The sequence below is a fragment of the Lepisosteus oculatus genome, unplaced genomic scaffold (assembly GCF_040954835.1).
Source record: "Lepisosteus oculatus isolate fLepOcu1 unplaced genomic scaffold, fLepOcu1.hap2 HAP2_SCAFFOLD_95, whole genome shotgun sequence".
In the NCBI taxonomy this organism is placed as follows: domain Eukaryota; kingdom Metazoa; phylum Chordata; class Actinopteri; order Semionotiformes; family Lepisosteidae; genus Lepisosteus; species Lepisosteus oculatus.
The window spans coordinates 445868-461245 of record NW_027168431.1 but is presented as its reverse complement, the minus strand read 5'-3'; the positions used below and the strand labels follow the sequence as shown (position 1 = coordinate 461245).

General features: G+C 49.0%; 11 non-coding genes across 11 annotated transcripts; 7 read left to right on the top strand and 4 right to left on the bottom strand.

Annotated features, from left to right (window-relative positions):
* Nucleotides 1-2485: 2485 nt before the first annotated feature.
* On the bottom strand, nt 2486-2568 carry trnal-cag (transfer RNA leucine (anticodon CAG)). Its single transcript has one exon. It is a non-coding gene; the product is annotated as a tRNA-Leu (tRNA).
* Nucleotides 2569-2847: 279 nt separating this feature from the next.
* Nucleotides 2848-2919, top strand: trnam-cau (transfer RNA methionine (anticodon CAU)). The gene has a single exon. It is a non-coding gene; the product is annotated as a tRNA-Met (tRNA).
* An 821-nt stretch (nt 2920-3740) lies between these two features.
* Nucleotides 3741-3813, top strand: trnak-cuu (transfer RNA lysine (anticodon CUU)). The gene has a single exon. It is a non-coding gene; the product is annotated as a tRNA-Lys (tRNA).
* A 2791-nt stretch (nt 3814-6604) lies between these two features.
* On the bottom strand, nt 6605-6687 carry trnal-cag (transfer RNA leucine (anticodon CAG)). Its single transcript has one exon. It is a non-coding gene; the product is annotated as a tRNA-Leu (tRNA).
* Nucleotides 6688-6966: 279 nt separating this feature from the next.
* On the top strand, nt 6967-7038 carry trnam-cau (transfer RNA methionine (anticodon CAU)). The gene has a single exon. It is a non-coding gene; the product is annotated as a tRNA-Met (tRNA).
* Nucleotides 7039-7859: 821 nt separating this feature from the next.
* trnak-cuu (transfer RNA lysine (anticodon CUU)) lies at nt 7860-7932 on the top strand. Its single transcript has one exon. It is a non-coding gene; the product is annotated as a tRNA-Lys (tRNA).
* Nucleotides 7933-10723: 2791 nt separating this feature from the next.
* Nucleotides 10724-10806, bottom strand: trnal-cag (transfer RNA leucine (anticodon CAG)). Its single transcript has one exon. It is a non-coding gene; the product is annotated as a tRNA-Leu (tRNA).
* Nucleotides 10807-11085: 279 nt separating this feature from the next.
* trnam-cau (transfer RNA methionine (anticodon CAU)) lies at nt 11086-11157 on the top strand. Its single transcript has one exon. It is a non-coding gene; the product is annotated as a tRNA-Met (tRNA).
* An 821-nt stretch (nt 11158-11978) lies between these two features.
* Nucleotides 11979-12051, top strand: trnak-cuu (transfer RNA lysine (anticodon CUU)). The gene has a single exon. It is a non-coding gene; the product is annotated as a tRNA-Lys (tRNA).
* A 2791-nt stretch (nt 12052-14842) lies between these two features.
* On the bottom strand, nt 14843-14925 carry trnal-cag (transfer RNA leucine (anticodon CAG)). The gene has a single exon. It is a non-coding gene; the product is annotated as a tRNA-Leu (tRNA).
* Nucleotides 14926-15204: 279 nt separating this feature from the next.
* trnam-cau (transfer RNA methionine (anticodon CAU)) lies at nt 15205-15276 on the top strand. Its single transcript has one exon. It is a non-coding gene; the product is annotated as a tRNA-Met (tRNA).
* Nucleotides 15277-15378: the final 102 nt, after the last annotated feature.

Genomic DNA, 15378 nt, shown 5'->3' with positions numbered 1-15378 from the left:
GAGAGCTATTCTAATACAATAACTATTAGGAATCTTTTGGGCATAACAGTTTCACTGTGATTTTGCAGGTAACACGTACGTTGGGAAAACATTTTGAACGCGATCAATAACCGCACTGGAAAAATGTGGGAAAGAAAGGGCGAAAAGCGACTCTTCAACATGTGGAAATATCTTCCTGAGCGGAGCCCTCTTCTCGAAGCTCAACACTCTGCAAGAGTCACTTCTCCCAACTTGCGCCCGCAGGTTTCCGTAGTGTGCCTGCAAAGAGCCATCCGCTTGAGACAGGTGCACCTCCCGATTTCATTGAACTAAGCTAGATGCACAATTTCTAATGCAGCCTTCATCACAATAGACAGTTCATTTCTCGAAAGCTTGTCGTAAAAAAAGGAAACAAAGAACGAAAACGTATAGCTGACAATCTTCTGAAGATGCAGATTCAGCTTTGGGGAAATGGACATTTTATGTATGCAGATGCTTTTCAAGCGCTGGTTTTAGAACGTCGCTGTGCTTCCAGCATCCTTTTCAGCCTTCTAAACTGGCTACCGAGGTGCCGATCACATTGTAAAGCGGTTGAGAGGCCGGAGCTGCTCAAACCGCTCTTGCCGTTTCCCATCAATCAAAAGCACTATGTTGTTTCTTTGTATGGAAAGCTTTTCAAGTCTGGCATCGACACGCACCTTTCCTGAAACGTCCAAAAGGTGAATGCTTCGCAAAGAAATCCAGTCTACCTTCAGGGGGCATGATGTTGAAATCGGAATGAGCCCTGGGTGGGCTTGAAGCAGCAGCTGTTCAGTTAACAGCTGCACAGAAACGCACCCCGCTTGCTTTGTATCATTCGCAAGTTTCTGGTTAAAGAGTAAAAAAGGCTGGAATTCTTCTGCCAGCCGGCAGGATTTCTTCTGCACTCACCCAGAAAAGCCAAGAATTGTATTTCATCTTTCGCAAGCTGTATTTTCCAGGAGGAGAATGAATACTTGCATTAAACTGAATCAAGCCGACAGAGACGCACAGCCGTTGTTTTTCTCCATGGGAAGTTTTTCGTTAAGGAAAAACACCGTTGTCATTTTCTTGCCAGCCGGCGGTATTTCTTGTGCAGCGATGAGCCAGATTTGTATTTCGTATTTCGCAAGTTGTGTGAATTTCTTGAAGTTGAAAGTGAATTCGCTCCAGAAAAGAAATGTCCAGTCGCATGAAAGCCGTGGCTGTTTGTTAAACCGCAGGACCTGAGCTTGCGTTCTGTTTCTCATGGCGTTCGCAAAGGCGATTCCTGCCTTTAAAACTGCTGTGACTGCGACTGAAAGTGGCGTGTGGCGCAGCTTCTAAAGTCTTGTTGACGCTCCTCGATGTTGCTTTCTCTCTGCCTAAGGAAGTTCGATTGTCGCGTCGGAACGGGGAGACCTAATCCTTCCAGCTTTAAGCCACCCTTCAGTCTTCTGAAGGGTGTCCGAGTGCTAGCATGTCATTTGGCTTTTTTTTGGGGGGAAGCGGAGAGCGACATTGAAAAAGGTTACCGCCGCCGCCTCGCCCTCCGTGTTAAATGATCGCAAGCCGGCGGCGGCGGCGCTCCCTGTAGTCGTGGCCGAGCGGTTAAGGCGATGGGCTAGAAAGCCATTGGGGTCTCCCCGCGTCGGCTCGAATCCTGCCCACTACGGCGCCCTTCTCCTGTCGCTTCGGCCTGCCCAGAAAAAGGCGGAGTGCCGTTTCTCTCTTCCTGCTTCTTGTACAAACGCTAAATCGCTTGGACCTGCTGCCTTGGAAGTAATGTCTTCAACATCCACCAGTGACATTTCACAGCTGGAAGCACACAGCCACGCTTTTGGCATTGGCATGTCTTTTGCGCCCTACTTCCAGCCTTTGAAGACCTAATTATTCAAACTGAAAGAACCAGCTGAATGAGTGTTTGCAGTGCACCAGGAGGAGCAGGGACCATAGCATTGGAGGGGTGAGGATGGCGCAGATGGAAACGTTTTCATGCGCTCCTCTGGGAGGAATGAAAAGAAAAGACGAAACCGGAAACAGTAGTAGCCGCAAGAGGAAGTGTCTTCAAGCGCCAAGCAAGCGCTCCTCGTTAGTATAGTGGTGCGTATCCCCGCCTGTCACGTGGGAGACCAGGGATGGATTGCTTGACGGCGAGCCAGGTTGCTTTTCTCCCATCAGATTCCAACCGCTAATGCTAACGCAGTGTGTGGGAGCTTACATGCTTTTCCTTTCCCGTCTTTTTCGGACGACTATTCCAAAGGGGTAACCTGAAGGAATAGGGGCCTGAAGACACGAGGCATTCTTAAACCAGCACTGGGCTGCACGGCCTTCTGTTGTGATCAGGTTATATTCGAGTCAAAAAGCCAGAGCATCCGCTTCCATCCTATGGAGCACGAGCTAAATCAGAAGAGGCAGGGGATACACCTACGCCTATCGGCGCACGTTCCCTGCGTCAGGCTGCTTCACCCATTTGCACCCGACTGGAGACGGCACTGAGCAAGCTTTTTGTCAGGAGTGGGATTCGAACCCACGCCTCCAGGGGAGACTGCGACCTGAACGCAGCGCCTTAGACCGCTCGGCCATCCTGACACGGGCCCCCTGTCCCGGGGCGGTCTGATGAGCCACCGCGATCCCACTACGCTCCTCGAGTATCGCACTGTTATTAATACTACAGTGTGACTCCAGCATTAAAATGTTTGGAAAATGTGTCGGCTTTTATAATCCAGTGTAGAGCAGCATGTGATGATTTGTGCTACAACACCAAGCGCTCAAAGTGACGTCTGCGTTTGTCGTTGAAACTTTCAACTCTTTCATCACTTATGTAGGAAATAAAAAGAGCAGTTGTGCGCCACACGCAGAGGGGCCGTCAGCAGAGTGGCGCAGCGGAAGCGTGCTGGGCCCATAACCCAGAGGTCGATGGATCGAAACCATCCTCTGCTACGTGTGTCCTATGCACGATTCATAAGCATGCCATTGGGTTAACAAAGTGCCTTCAAATAGTCTGCATCTCCCTTTCTTTAAATTCTGTCCTGAGTTTCTCTCTGGTGTGTGTTTGTGCAAGCTTGACACTTGCGGGACTCTTTAATCTTCACCAATACGGAGATGACCAAATGTGTCTTCGGTTGTTCTGAGGTCTTTGATAGTTTCTTTGAAAGCTTCAACTGAACCTCGAAATCGAAGCAGTTATGTTTATATTGATTTCTCGCGTTAATCATTACGAACCAGGAACAGCCAGCACACTCGGTCGCATTAGTAATTATGTCACGTCTCTACTTAGCAGAGCATTCAAAGGCCCACTGGAAGTAGTAAAGCACTAAAACACTGCAAAACTGAACTCGGGAAAATCATACTGGGAGCTCTGAGCGATGTCTGCATCCAAGCCATCCAATACGGACTCTGAAACCTTGGAATATCAACACTATGATGCGCTACCTTTTACCTGGAGCAAAACGATGGAATTAGAAGAATGCTTACCGCAGGATACAACTGTGCCGCTGTTATTTGGAGCACGGTTTTCACTTGCATGAAAACTACAGCAGAACGTAGAAGGATGATCACTGAGGAGTCCACGCGGGCATGCTGAGGAGATTGTAGGTCGTACATTTCAATGATTACTGACATTTGCGCTGCTGGAGGTACAGTAATCAACAAAGAACAGGGTGTGCTACTCTCGAATCCGGTCAGCACATGATGAAAAGCCAGGAAGTATACCTTGTCAAATTGCCGTCAACAGGGACAAGTTAACCACCAGCTCTACCGGCGCCCGGCTAGCTCAGTCGGTAGAGCATGAGACTCTTAATCTCAGGGTCGTGGGTTCGAGCCCCACGTTGGGCGGTGCCCGTCTCCTTATTAACAAAGTTTCCCGCTCATCCTTGAACCTCTTACACCTCGATGGTACCGAGCACTGCGTTTTAATGCACAGGTGTGATCAAACCGAGATGAAAAGGGCGTATCTAGCTCCTTGCCCGAGAGATAAATCAAGGGTTCCGCAGATAATCCCTTGGCTCCGGTCACCCGGACGCAGATAGGAGCTGCAGCCATCATAACTTGTATGAAAACTAAGAAGAGCTCCTGTCTATTTACAGTTTCATTTACTCTAGCGTTTCCTTAAACATTGCGTGTACGAAGGCTAAGAAATTGGAGAGCTATTCTAATACAATAACTATTAGGAATCTTTTGGGCATAACAGTTTCACTGTGATTTTGCAGGTAACACGTACGTTGGGAAAACATTTTGAACGCGATCAATAACCGCACTGGAAAAATGTGGGAAAGAAAGGGCGAAAAGCGACTCTTCAACATGTGGAAATATCTTCCTGAGCGGAGCCCTCTTCTCGAAGCTCAACACTCTGCAAGAGTCACTTCTCCCAACTTGCGCCCGCAGGTTTCCGTAGTGTGCCTGCAAAGAGCCATCCGCTTGAGACAGGTGCACCTCCCGATTTCATTGAACTAAGCTAGATGCACAATTTCTAATGCAGCCTTCATCACAATAGACAGTTCATTTCTCGAAAGCTTGTCGTAAAAAAAGGAAACAAAGAACGAAAACGTATAGCTGACAATCTTCTGAAGATGCAGATTCAGCTTTGGGGAAATGGACATTTTATGTATGCAGATGCTTTTCAAGCGCTGGTTTTAGAACGTCGCTGTGCTTCCAGCATCCTTTTCAGCCTTCTAAACTGGCTACCGAGGTGCCGATCACATTGTAAAGCGGTTGAGAGGCCGGAGCTGCTCAAACCGCTCTTGCCGTTTCCCATCAATCAAAAGCACTATGTTGTTTCTTTGTATGGAAAGCTTTTCAAGTCTGGCATCGACACGCACCTTTCCTGAAACGTCCAAAAGGTGAATGCTTCGCAAAGAAATCCAGTCTACCTTCAGGGGGCATGATGTTGAAATCGGAATGAGCCCTGGGTGGGCTTGAAGCAGCAGCTGTTCAGTTAACAGCTGCACAGAAACGCACCCCGCTTGCTTTGTATCATTCGCAAGTTTCTGGTTAAAGAGTAAAAAAGGCTGGAATTCTTCTGCCAGCCGGCAGGATTTCTTCTGCACTCACCCAGAAAAGCCAAGAATTGTATTTCATCTTTCGCAAGCTGTATTTTCCAGGAGGAGAATGAATACTTGCATTAAACTGAATCAAGCCGACAGAGACGCACAGCCGTTGTTTTTCTCCATGGGAAGTTTTTCGTTAAGGAAAAACACCGTTGTCATTTTCTTGCCAGCCGGCGGTATTTCTTGTGCAGCGATGAGCCAGATTTGTATTTCGTATTTCGCAAGTTGTGTGAATTTCTTGAAGTTGAAAGTGAATTCGCTCCAGAAAAGAAATGTCCAGTCGCATGAAAGCCGTGGCTGTTTGTTAAACCGCAGGACCTGAGCTTGCGTTCTGTTTCTCATGGCGTTCGCAAAGGCGATTCCTGCCTTTAAAACTGCTGTGACTGCGACTGAAAGTGGCGTGTGGCGCAGCTTCTAAAGTCTTGTTGACGCTCCTCGATGTTGCTTTCTCTCTGCCTAAGGAAGTTCGATTGTCGCGTCGGAACGGGGAGACCTAATCCTTCCAGCTTTAAGCCACCCTTCAGTCTTCTGAAGGGTGTCCGAGTGCTAGCATGTCATTTGGCTTTTTTTTGGGGGGAAGCGGAGAGCGACATTGAAAAAGGTTACCGCCGCCGCCTCGCCCTCCGTGTTAAATGATCGCAAGCCGGCGGCGGCGGCGCTCCCTGTAGTCGTGGCCGAGCGGTTAAGACGATGGGCTAGAAAGCCATTGGGGTCTCCCCGCGTCGGCTCGAATCCTGCCCACTACGGCGCCCTTCTCCTGTCGCTTCGGCCTGCCCAGAAAAAGGCGGAGTGCCGTTTCTCTCTTCCTGCTTCTTGTACAAACGCTAAATCGCTTGGACCTGCTGCCTTGGAAGTAATGTCTTCAACATCCACCAGTGACATTTCACAGCTGGAAGCACACAGCCACGCTTTTGGCATTGGCATGTCTTTTGCGCCCTACTTCCAGCCTTTGAAGACCTAATTATTCAAACTGAAAGAACCGGCTGAATGAGTGTTTGCAGTGCACCAGGAGGAGCAGGGACCATAGCATTGGAGGGGTGAGGATGGCGCAGATGGAAACGTTTTCATGCGCTCCTCTGGGAGGAATGAAAAGAAAAGACGAAACCGGAAACAGTAGTAGCCGCAAGAGGAAGTGTCTTCAAGCGCCAAGCAAGCGCTCCTCGTTAGTATAGTGGTGCGTATCCCCGCCTGTCACGTGGGAGACCAGGGATGGATTGCTTGACGGCGAGCCAGGTTGCTTTTCTCCCATCAGATTCCAACCGCTAATGCTAACGCAGTGTGTGGGAGCTTACATGCTTTTCCTTTCCCGTCTTTTTCGGACGACTATTCCAAAGGGGTAACCTGAAGGAATAGGGGCCTGAAGACACGAGGCATTCTTAAACCAGCACTGGGCTGCACGGCCTTCTGTTGTGATCAGGTTATATTCGAGTCAAAAAGCCAGAGCATCCGCTTCCATCCTATGGAGCACGAGCTAAATCGGAAGAGGCAGGGGATACACCTACGCCTATCGGCGCACGTTCCCTGCGTCAGGCTGCTTCACCCATTTGCACCCGACTGGAGACGGCACTGAGCAAGCTTTTTGTCAGGAGTGGGATTCGAACCCACGCCTCCAGGGGAGACTGCGACCTGAACGCAGCGCCTTAGACCGCTCGGCCATCCTGACGCGGGCCCCCTGTCCCGGGGCGGTCTGATGAGCCACCGCGATCCCACTACGCTCCTCGAGTATCGCACTGTTATTAATACTACAGTGTGACTCCAGCATTAAAATGTTTGGAAAATGTGTCGGCTTTTATAATCCAGTGTAGAGCAGCATGTGATGATTTGTGCTACAACACCAAGCGCTCAAAGTGACGTCTGCGTTTGTCGTTGAAACTTTCAACTCTTTCATCACTTATGTAGGAAATAAAAAGAGCAGTTGTGCGCCACACGCAGAGGGGCCGTCAGCAGAGTGGCGCAGCGGAAGCGTGCTGGGCCCATAACCCAGAGGTCGATGGATCGAAACCATCCTCTGCTACGTGTGTCCTATGCACGATTCATAAGCATGCCATTGGGTTAGCAAAGTGCCTTCAAATAGTCTGCATCTCCCTTTCTTTAAATTCTGTCCTGAGTTTCTCTCTGGTGTGTGTTTGTGCAAGCTTGACACTTGCGGGACTCTTTAATCTTCACCAATACGGAGATGACCAAATGTGTCTTCGGTTGTTCTGAGGTCTTTGATAGTTTCTTTGAAAGCTTCAACTGAACCTCGAAATCGAAGCAGTTATGTTTATATTGATTTCTCACTGTAATCATTACGAACCAGGAACAGCCAGCACACTCGGTCGCATTAGTAATTATGTCACGTCTCTACTTAGCAGAGCATTCAAAGGCCCACTGGAAGTAGTAAAGCACTAAAACACTGCAAAACTGAACTCGGGAAAATCATACTGGGAGCTCTGAGCGATGTCTGCATCCAAGCCATCCAATACGGACTCTGAAACCTTGGAATATCAACACTATGATGCGCTACCTTTTACCTGGAGCAAAACGATGGAATTAGAAGAATGCTTACCGCAGGATACAACTGTGCCGCTGTTATTTGGAGCACGGTTTTCACTTGCATGAAAACTACAGCAGAACGTAGAAGGATGATCACTGAGGAGTCCACGCGGGCATGCTGAGGAGATTGTAGGTCGTACATTTCAATGATTACTGACATTTGCGCTGCTGGAGGTACAGTAATCAACAAAGAACAGGGTGTGCTACTCTCGAATCCGGTCAGCACATGATGAAAAGCCAGGAAGTATACCTTGTCAAATTGCCGTCAACAGGGACAAGTTAACCACCAGCTCTACCGGCGCCCGGCTAGCTCAGTCGGTAGAGCATGAGACTCTTAATCTCAGGGTCGTGGGTTCGAGCCCCACGTTGGGCGGTGCCCGTCTCCTTATTAACAAAGTTTCCCGCTCATCCTTGAACCTCTTACACCTCGATGGTACCGAGCACTGCGTTTTAATGCACAGGTGTGATCAAACCGAGATGAAAAGGGCGTATCTAGCTCCTTGCCCGAGAGATAAATCAAGGGTTCCGCAGATAATCCCTTGGCTCCGGTCACCGGGACGCAGATAGGAGCTGCAGCCATCATAACTTGTATGAAAACTAAGAAGAGCTCCTGTCTATTTACAGTTTCATTTACTCTAGCGTTTCCTTAAACATTGCGTGTACGAAGGCTAAGAAATTGGAGAGCTATTCTAATACAATAACTATTAGGAATCTTTTGGGCATAACAGTTTCACTGTGATTTTGCAGGTAACACGTACGTTGGGAAAACATTTTGAACGCGATCAATAACCGCACTGGAAAAATGTGGGAAAGAAAGGGCGAAAAGCGACTCTTCAACATGTGGAAATATCTTCCTGAGCGGAGCCCTCTTCTCGAAGCTCAACACTCTGCAAGAGTCACTTCTCCCAACTTGCGCCCGCAGGTTTCCGTAGTGTGCCTGCAAAGAGCCATCCGCTTGAGACAGGTGCACCTCCCGATTTCATTGAACTAAGCTAGATGCACAATTTCTAATGCAGCCTTCATCACAATAGACAGTTCATTTCTCGAAAGCTTGTCGTAAAAAAAGGAAACAAAGAACGAAAACGTATAGCTGACAATCTTCTGAAGATGCAGATTCAGCTTTGGGGAAATGGACATTTTATGTATGCAGATGCTTTTCAAGCGCTGGTTTTAGAACGTCGCTGTGCTTCCAGCATCCTTTTCAGCCTTCTAAACTGGCTACCGAGGTGCCGATCACATTGTAAAGCGGTTGAGAGGCCGGAGCTGCTCAAACCGCTCTTGCCGTTTCCCATCAATCAAAAGCACTATGTTGTTTCTTTGTATGGAAAGCTTTTCAAGTCTGGCATCGACACGCACCTTTCCTGAAACGTCCAAAAGGTGAATGCTTCGCAAAGAAATCCAGTCTACCTTCAGGGGGCATGATGTTGAAATCGGAATGAGCCCTGGGTGGGCTTGAAGCAGCAGCTGTTCAGTTAACAGCTGCACAGAAACGCACCCCGCTTGCTTTGTATCATTCGCAAGTTTCTGGTTAAAGAGTAAAAAAGGCTGGAATTCTTCTGCCAGCCGGCAGGATTTCTTCTGCACTCACCCAGAAAAGCCAAGAATTGTATTTCATCTTTCGCAAGCTGTATTTTCCAGGAGGAGAATGAATACTTGCATTAAACTGAATCAAGCCGACAGAGACGCACAGCCGTTGTTTTTCTCCATGGGAAGTTTTTCGTTAAGGAAAAACACCGTTGTCATTTTCTTGCCAGCCGGCGGTATTTCTTGTGCAGCGATGAGCCAGATTTGTATTTCGTATTTCGCAAGTTGTGTGAATTTCTTGAAGTTGAAAGTGAATTCGCTCCAGAAAAGAAATGTCCAGTCGCATGAAAGCCGTGGCTGTTTGTTAAACCGCAGGACCTGAGCTTGCGTTCTGTTTCTCATGGCGTTCGCAAAGGCGATTCCTGCCTTTAAAACTGCTGTGACTGCGACTGAAAGTGGCGTGTGGCGCAGCTTCTAAAGTCTTGTTGACGCTCCTCGATGTTGCTTTCTCTCTGCCTAAGGAAGTTCGATTGTCGCGTCGGAACGGGGAGACCTAATCCTTCCAGCTTTAAGCCACCCTTCAGTCTTCTGAAGGGTGTCCGAGTGCTAGCATGTCATTTGGCTTTTTTTTGGGGGGAAGCGGAGAGCGACATTGAAAAAGGTTACCGCCGCCGCCTCGCCCTCCGTGTTAAATGATCGCAAGCCGGCGGCGGCGGCGCTCCCTGTAGTCGTGGCCGAGCGGTTAAGGCGATGGGCTAGAAAGCCATTGGGGTCTCCCCGCGTCGGCTCGAATCCTGCCCACTACGGCGCCCTTCTCCTGTCGCTTCGGCCTGCCCAGAAAAAGGCGGAGTGCCGTTTCTCTCTTCCTGCTTCTTGTACAAACGCTAAATCGCTTGGACCTGCTGCCTTGGAAGTAATGTCTTCAACATCCACCAGTGACATTTCACAGCTGGAAGCACACAGCCACGCTTTTGGCATTGGCATGTCTTTTGCGCCCTACTTCCAGCCTTTGAAGACCTAATTATTCAAACTGAAAGAACCGGCTGAATGAGTGTTTGCAGTGCACCAGGAGGAGCAGGGACCATAGCATTGGAGGGGTGAGGATGGCGCAGATGGAAACGTTTTCATGCGCTCCTCTGGGAGGAATGAAAAGAAAAGACGAAACCGGAAACAGTAGTAGCCGCAAGAGGAAGTGTCTTCAAGCGCCAAGCAAGCGCTCCTCGTTAGTATAGTGGTGCGTATCCCCGCCTGTCACGTGGGAGACCAGGGATGGATTGCTTGACGGCGAGCCAGGTTGCTTTTCTCCCATCAGATTCCAACCGCTAATGCTAACGCAGTGTGTGGGAGCTTACATGCTTTTCCTTTCCCGTCTTTTTCGGACGACTATTCCAAAGGGGTAACCTGAAGGAATAGGGGCCTGAAGACACGAGGCATTCTTAAACCAGCACTGGGCTGCACGGCCTTCTGTTGTGATCAGGTTATATTCGAGTCAAAAAGCCAGAGCATCCGCTTCCATCCTATGGAGCACGAGCTAAATCGGAAGAGGCAGGGGATACACCTACGCCTATCGGCGCACGTTCCCTGCGTCAGGCTGCTTCACCCATTTGCACCCGACTGGAGACGGCACTGAGCAAGCTTTTTGTCAGGAGTGGGATTCGAACCCACGCCTCCAGGGGAGACTGCGACCTGAACGCAGCGCCTTAGACCGCTCGGCCATCCTGACGCGGGCCCCCTGTCCCGGGGCGGTCTGATGAGCCACCGCGATCCCACTACGCTCCTCGAGTATCGCACTGTTATTAATACTACAGTGTGACTCCAGCATTAAAATGTTTGGAAAATGTGTCGGCTTTTATAATCCAGTGTAGAGCAGCATGTGATGATTTGTGCTACAACACCAAGCGCTCAAAGTGACGTCTGCGTTTGTCGTTGAAACTTTCAACTCTTTCATCACTTATGTAGGAAATAAAAAGAGCAGTTGTGCGCCACACGCAGAGGGGCCGTCAGCAGAGTGGCGCAGCGGAAGCGTGCTGGGCCCATAACCCAGAGGTCGATGGATCGAAACCATCCTCTGCTACGTGTGTCCTATGCACGATTCATAAGCATGCCATTGGGTTAACAAAGTGCCTTCAAATAGTCTGCATCTCCCTTTCTTTAAATTCTGTCCTGAGTTTCTCTCTGGTGTGTGTTTGTGCAAGCTTGACACTTGCGGGACTCTTTAATCTTCACCAATACGGAGATGACCAAATGTGTCTTCGGTTGTTCTGAGGTCTTTGATAGTTTCTTTGAAAGCTTCAACTGAACCTCGAAATCGAAGCAGTTATGTTTATATTGATTTCTCGCGTTAATCATTACGAACCAGGAACAGCCAGCACACTCGGTCGCATTAGTAATTATGTCACGTCTCTACTTAGCAGAGCATTCAAAGGCCCACTGGAAGTAGTAAAGCACTAAAACACTGCAAAACTGAACTCGGGAAAATCATACTGGGAGCTCTGAGCGATGTCTGCATCCAAGCCATCCAATACGGACTCTGAAACCTTGGAATATCAACACTATGATGCGCTACCTTTTACCTGGAGCAAAACGATGGAATTAGAAGAATGCTTACCGCAGGATACAACTGTGCCGCTGTTATTTGGAGCACGGTTTTCACTTGCATGAAAACTACAGCAGAACGTAGAAGGATGATCACTGAGGAGTCCACGCGGGCATGCTGAGGAGATTGTAGGTCGTACATTTCAATGATTACTGACATTTGCGCTGCTGGAGGTACAGTAATCAACAAAGAACAGGGTGTGCTACTCTCGAATCCGGTCAGCACATGATGAAAAGCCAGGAAGTATACCTTGTCAAATTGCCGTCAACAGGGACAAGTTAACCACCAGCTCTACCGGCGCCCGGCTAGCTCAGTCGGTAGAGCATGAGACTCTTAATCTCAGGGTCGTGGGTTCGAGCCCCACGTTGGGCGGTGCCCGTCTCCTTATTAACAAAGTTTCCCGCTCATCCTTGAACCTCTTACACCTCGATGGTACCGAGCACTGCGTTTTAATGCACAGGTGTGATCAAACCGAGATGAAAAGGGCGTATCTAGCTCCTTGCCCGAGAGATAAATCAAGGGTTCCGCAGATAATCCCTTGGCTCCGGTCACCGGGACGCAGATAGGAGCTGCAGCCATCATAACTTGTATGAAAACTAAGAAGAGCTCCTGTCTATTTACAGTTTCATTTACTCTAGCGTTTCCTTAAACATTGCGTGTACGAAGGCTAAGAAATTGGAGAGCTATTCTAATACAATAACTATTAGGAATCTTTTGGGCATAACAGTTTCACTGTGATTTTGCAGGTAACACGTACGTTGGGAAAACATTTTGAACGCGATCAATAACCGCACTGGAAAAATGTGGGAAAGAAAGGGCGAAAAGCGACTCTTCAACATGTGGAAATATCTTCCTGAGCGGAGCCCTCTTCTCGAAGCTCAACACTCTGCAAGAGTCACTTCTCCCAACTTGCGCCCGCAGGTTTCCGTAGTGTGCCTGCAAAGAGCCATCCGCTTGAGACAGGTGCACCTCCCGATTTCATTGAACTAAGCTAGATGCACAATTTCTAATGCAGCCTTCATCACAATAGACAGTTCATTTCTCGAAAGCTTGTCGTAAAAAAAGGAAACAAAGAACGAAAACGTATAGCTGACAATCTTCTGAAGATGCAGATTCAGCTTTGGGGAAATGGACATTTTATGTATGCAGATGCTTTTCAAGCGCTGGTTTTAGAACGTCGCTGTGCTTCCAGCATCCTTTTCAGCCTTCTAAACTGGCTACCGAGGTGCCGATCACATTGTAAAGCGGTTGAGAGGCCGGAGCTGCTCAAACCGCTCTTGCCGTTTCCCATCAATCAAAAGCACTATGTTGTTTCTTTGTATGGAAAGCTTTTCAAGTCTGGCATCGACACGCACCTTTCCTGAAACGTCCAAAAGGTGAATGCTTCGCAAAGAAATCCAGTCTACCTTCAGGGGGCATGATGTTGAAATCGGAATGAGCCCTGGGTGGGCTTGAAGCAGCAGCTGTTCAGTTAACAGCTGCACAGAAACGCACCCCGCTTGCTTTGTATCATTCGCAAGTTTCTGGTTAAAGAGTAAAAAAGGCTGGAATTCTTCTGCCAGCCGGCAGGATTTCTTCTGCACTCACCCAGAAAAGCCAAGAATTGTATTTCATCTTTCGCAAGCTGTATTTTCCAGGAGGAGAATGAATACTTGCATTAAACTGAATCAAGCCGACAGAGACGCACAGCCGTTGTTTTTCTCCATGGGAAGTTTTTCGTTAAGGAAAAACACCGTTGTCATTTTCTTGCCAGCCGGCGGTATTTCTTGTGCAGCGATGAGCCAGATTTGTATTTCGTATTTCGCAAGTTGTGTGAATTTCTTGAAGTTGAAAGTGAATTCGCTCCAGAAAAGAAATGTCCAGTCGCATGAAAGCCGTGGCTGTTTGTTAAACCGCAGGACCTGAGCTTGCGTTCTGTTTCTCATGGCGTTCGCAAAGGCGATTCCTGCCTTTAAAACTGCTGTGACTGCGACTGAAAGTGGCGTGTGGCGCAGCTTCTAAAGTCTTGTTGACGCTCCTCGATGTTGCTTTCTCTCTGCCTAAGGAAGTTCGATTGTCGCGTCGGAACGGGGAGACCTAATCCTTCCAGCTTTAAGCCACCCTTCAGTCTTCTGAAGGGTGTCCGAGTGCTAGCATGTCATTTGGCTTTTTTTTGGGGGGAAGCGGAGAGCGACATTGAAAAAGGTTACCGCCGCCGCCTCGCCCTCCGTGTTAAATGATCGCAAGCCGGCGGCGGCGGCGCTCCCTGTAGTCGTGGCCGAGCGGTTAAGACGATGGGCTAGAAAGCCATTGGGGTCTCCCCGCGTCGGCTCGAATCCTGCCCACTACGGCGCCCTTCTCCTGTCGCTTCGGCCTGCCCAGAAAAAGGCGGAGTGCCGTTTCTCTCTTCCTGCTTCTTGTACAAACGCTAAATCGCTTGGACCTGCTGCCTTGGAAGTAATGTCTTCAACATCCACCAGTGACATTTCACAGCTGGAAGCACACAGCCACGCTTTTGGCATTGGCATGTCTTTTGCGCCCTACTTCCAGCCTTTGAAGACCTAATTATTCAAACTGAAAGAACCGGCTGAATGAGTGTTTGCAGTGCACCAGGAGGAGCAGGGACCATAGCATTGGAGGGGTGAGGATGGCGCAGATGGAAACGTTTTCATGCGCTCCTCTGGGAGGAATGAAAAGAAAAGACGAAACCGGAAACAGTAGTAGCCGCAAGAGGAAGTGTCTTCAAGCGCCAAGCAAGCGCTCCTCGTTAGTATAGTGGTGCGTATCCCCGCCTGTCACGTGGGAGACCAGGGATGGATTGCTTGACGGCGAGCCAGGTTGCTTTTCTCCCATCAGATTCCAACCGCTAATGCTAACGCAGTGTGTGGGAGCTTACATGCTTTTCCTTTCCCGTCTTTTTCGGACGACTATTCCAAAGGGGTAACCTGAAGGAATAGGGGCCTGAAGACACGAGGCATTCTTAAACCAGCACTGGGCTGCACGGCCTTCTGTTGTGATCAGGTTATATTCGAGTCAAAAAGCCAGAGCATCCGCTTCCATCCTATGGAGCACGAGCTAAATCGGAAGAGGCAGGGGATACACCTACGCCTATCGGCGCACGTTCCCTGCGTCAGGCTGCTTCACCCATTTGCACCCGACTGGAGACGGCACTGAGCAAGCTTTTTGTCAGGAGTGGGATTCGAACCCACGCCTCCAGGGGAGACTGCGACCTGAACGCAGCGCCTTAGACCGCTCGGCCATCCTGACGCGGGCCCCCTGTCCCGGGGCGGTCTGATGAGCCACCGCGATCCCACTACGCTCCTCGAGTATCGCACTGTTATTAATACTACAGTGTGACTCCAGCATTAAAATGTTTGGAAAATGTGTCGGCTTTTATAATCCAGTGTAGAGCAGCATGTGATGATTTGTGCTACAACACCAAGCGCTCAAAGTGACGTCTGCGTTTGTCGTTGAAACTTTCAACTCTTTCATCACTTATGTAGGAAATAAAAAGAGCAGTTGTGCGCCACACACAGAGAGGCCGTCAGCAGAGTGGCGCAGCGGAAGCGTGCTGGGCCCATAACCCAGAGGTCGATGGATCGAAACCATCCTCTGCTACGTGTGTCCTATGCACGATTCATGAGCATGCCATTGGGTTAGCAAAGTGCCTTCAAATAGTCTGCATCTCCCTTTCTTTAAATTCTGTCCTGAGTTTCTCTC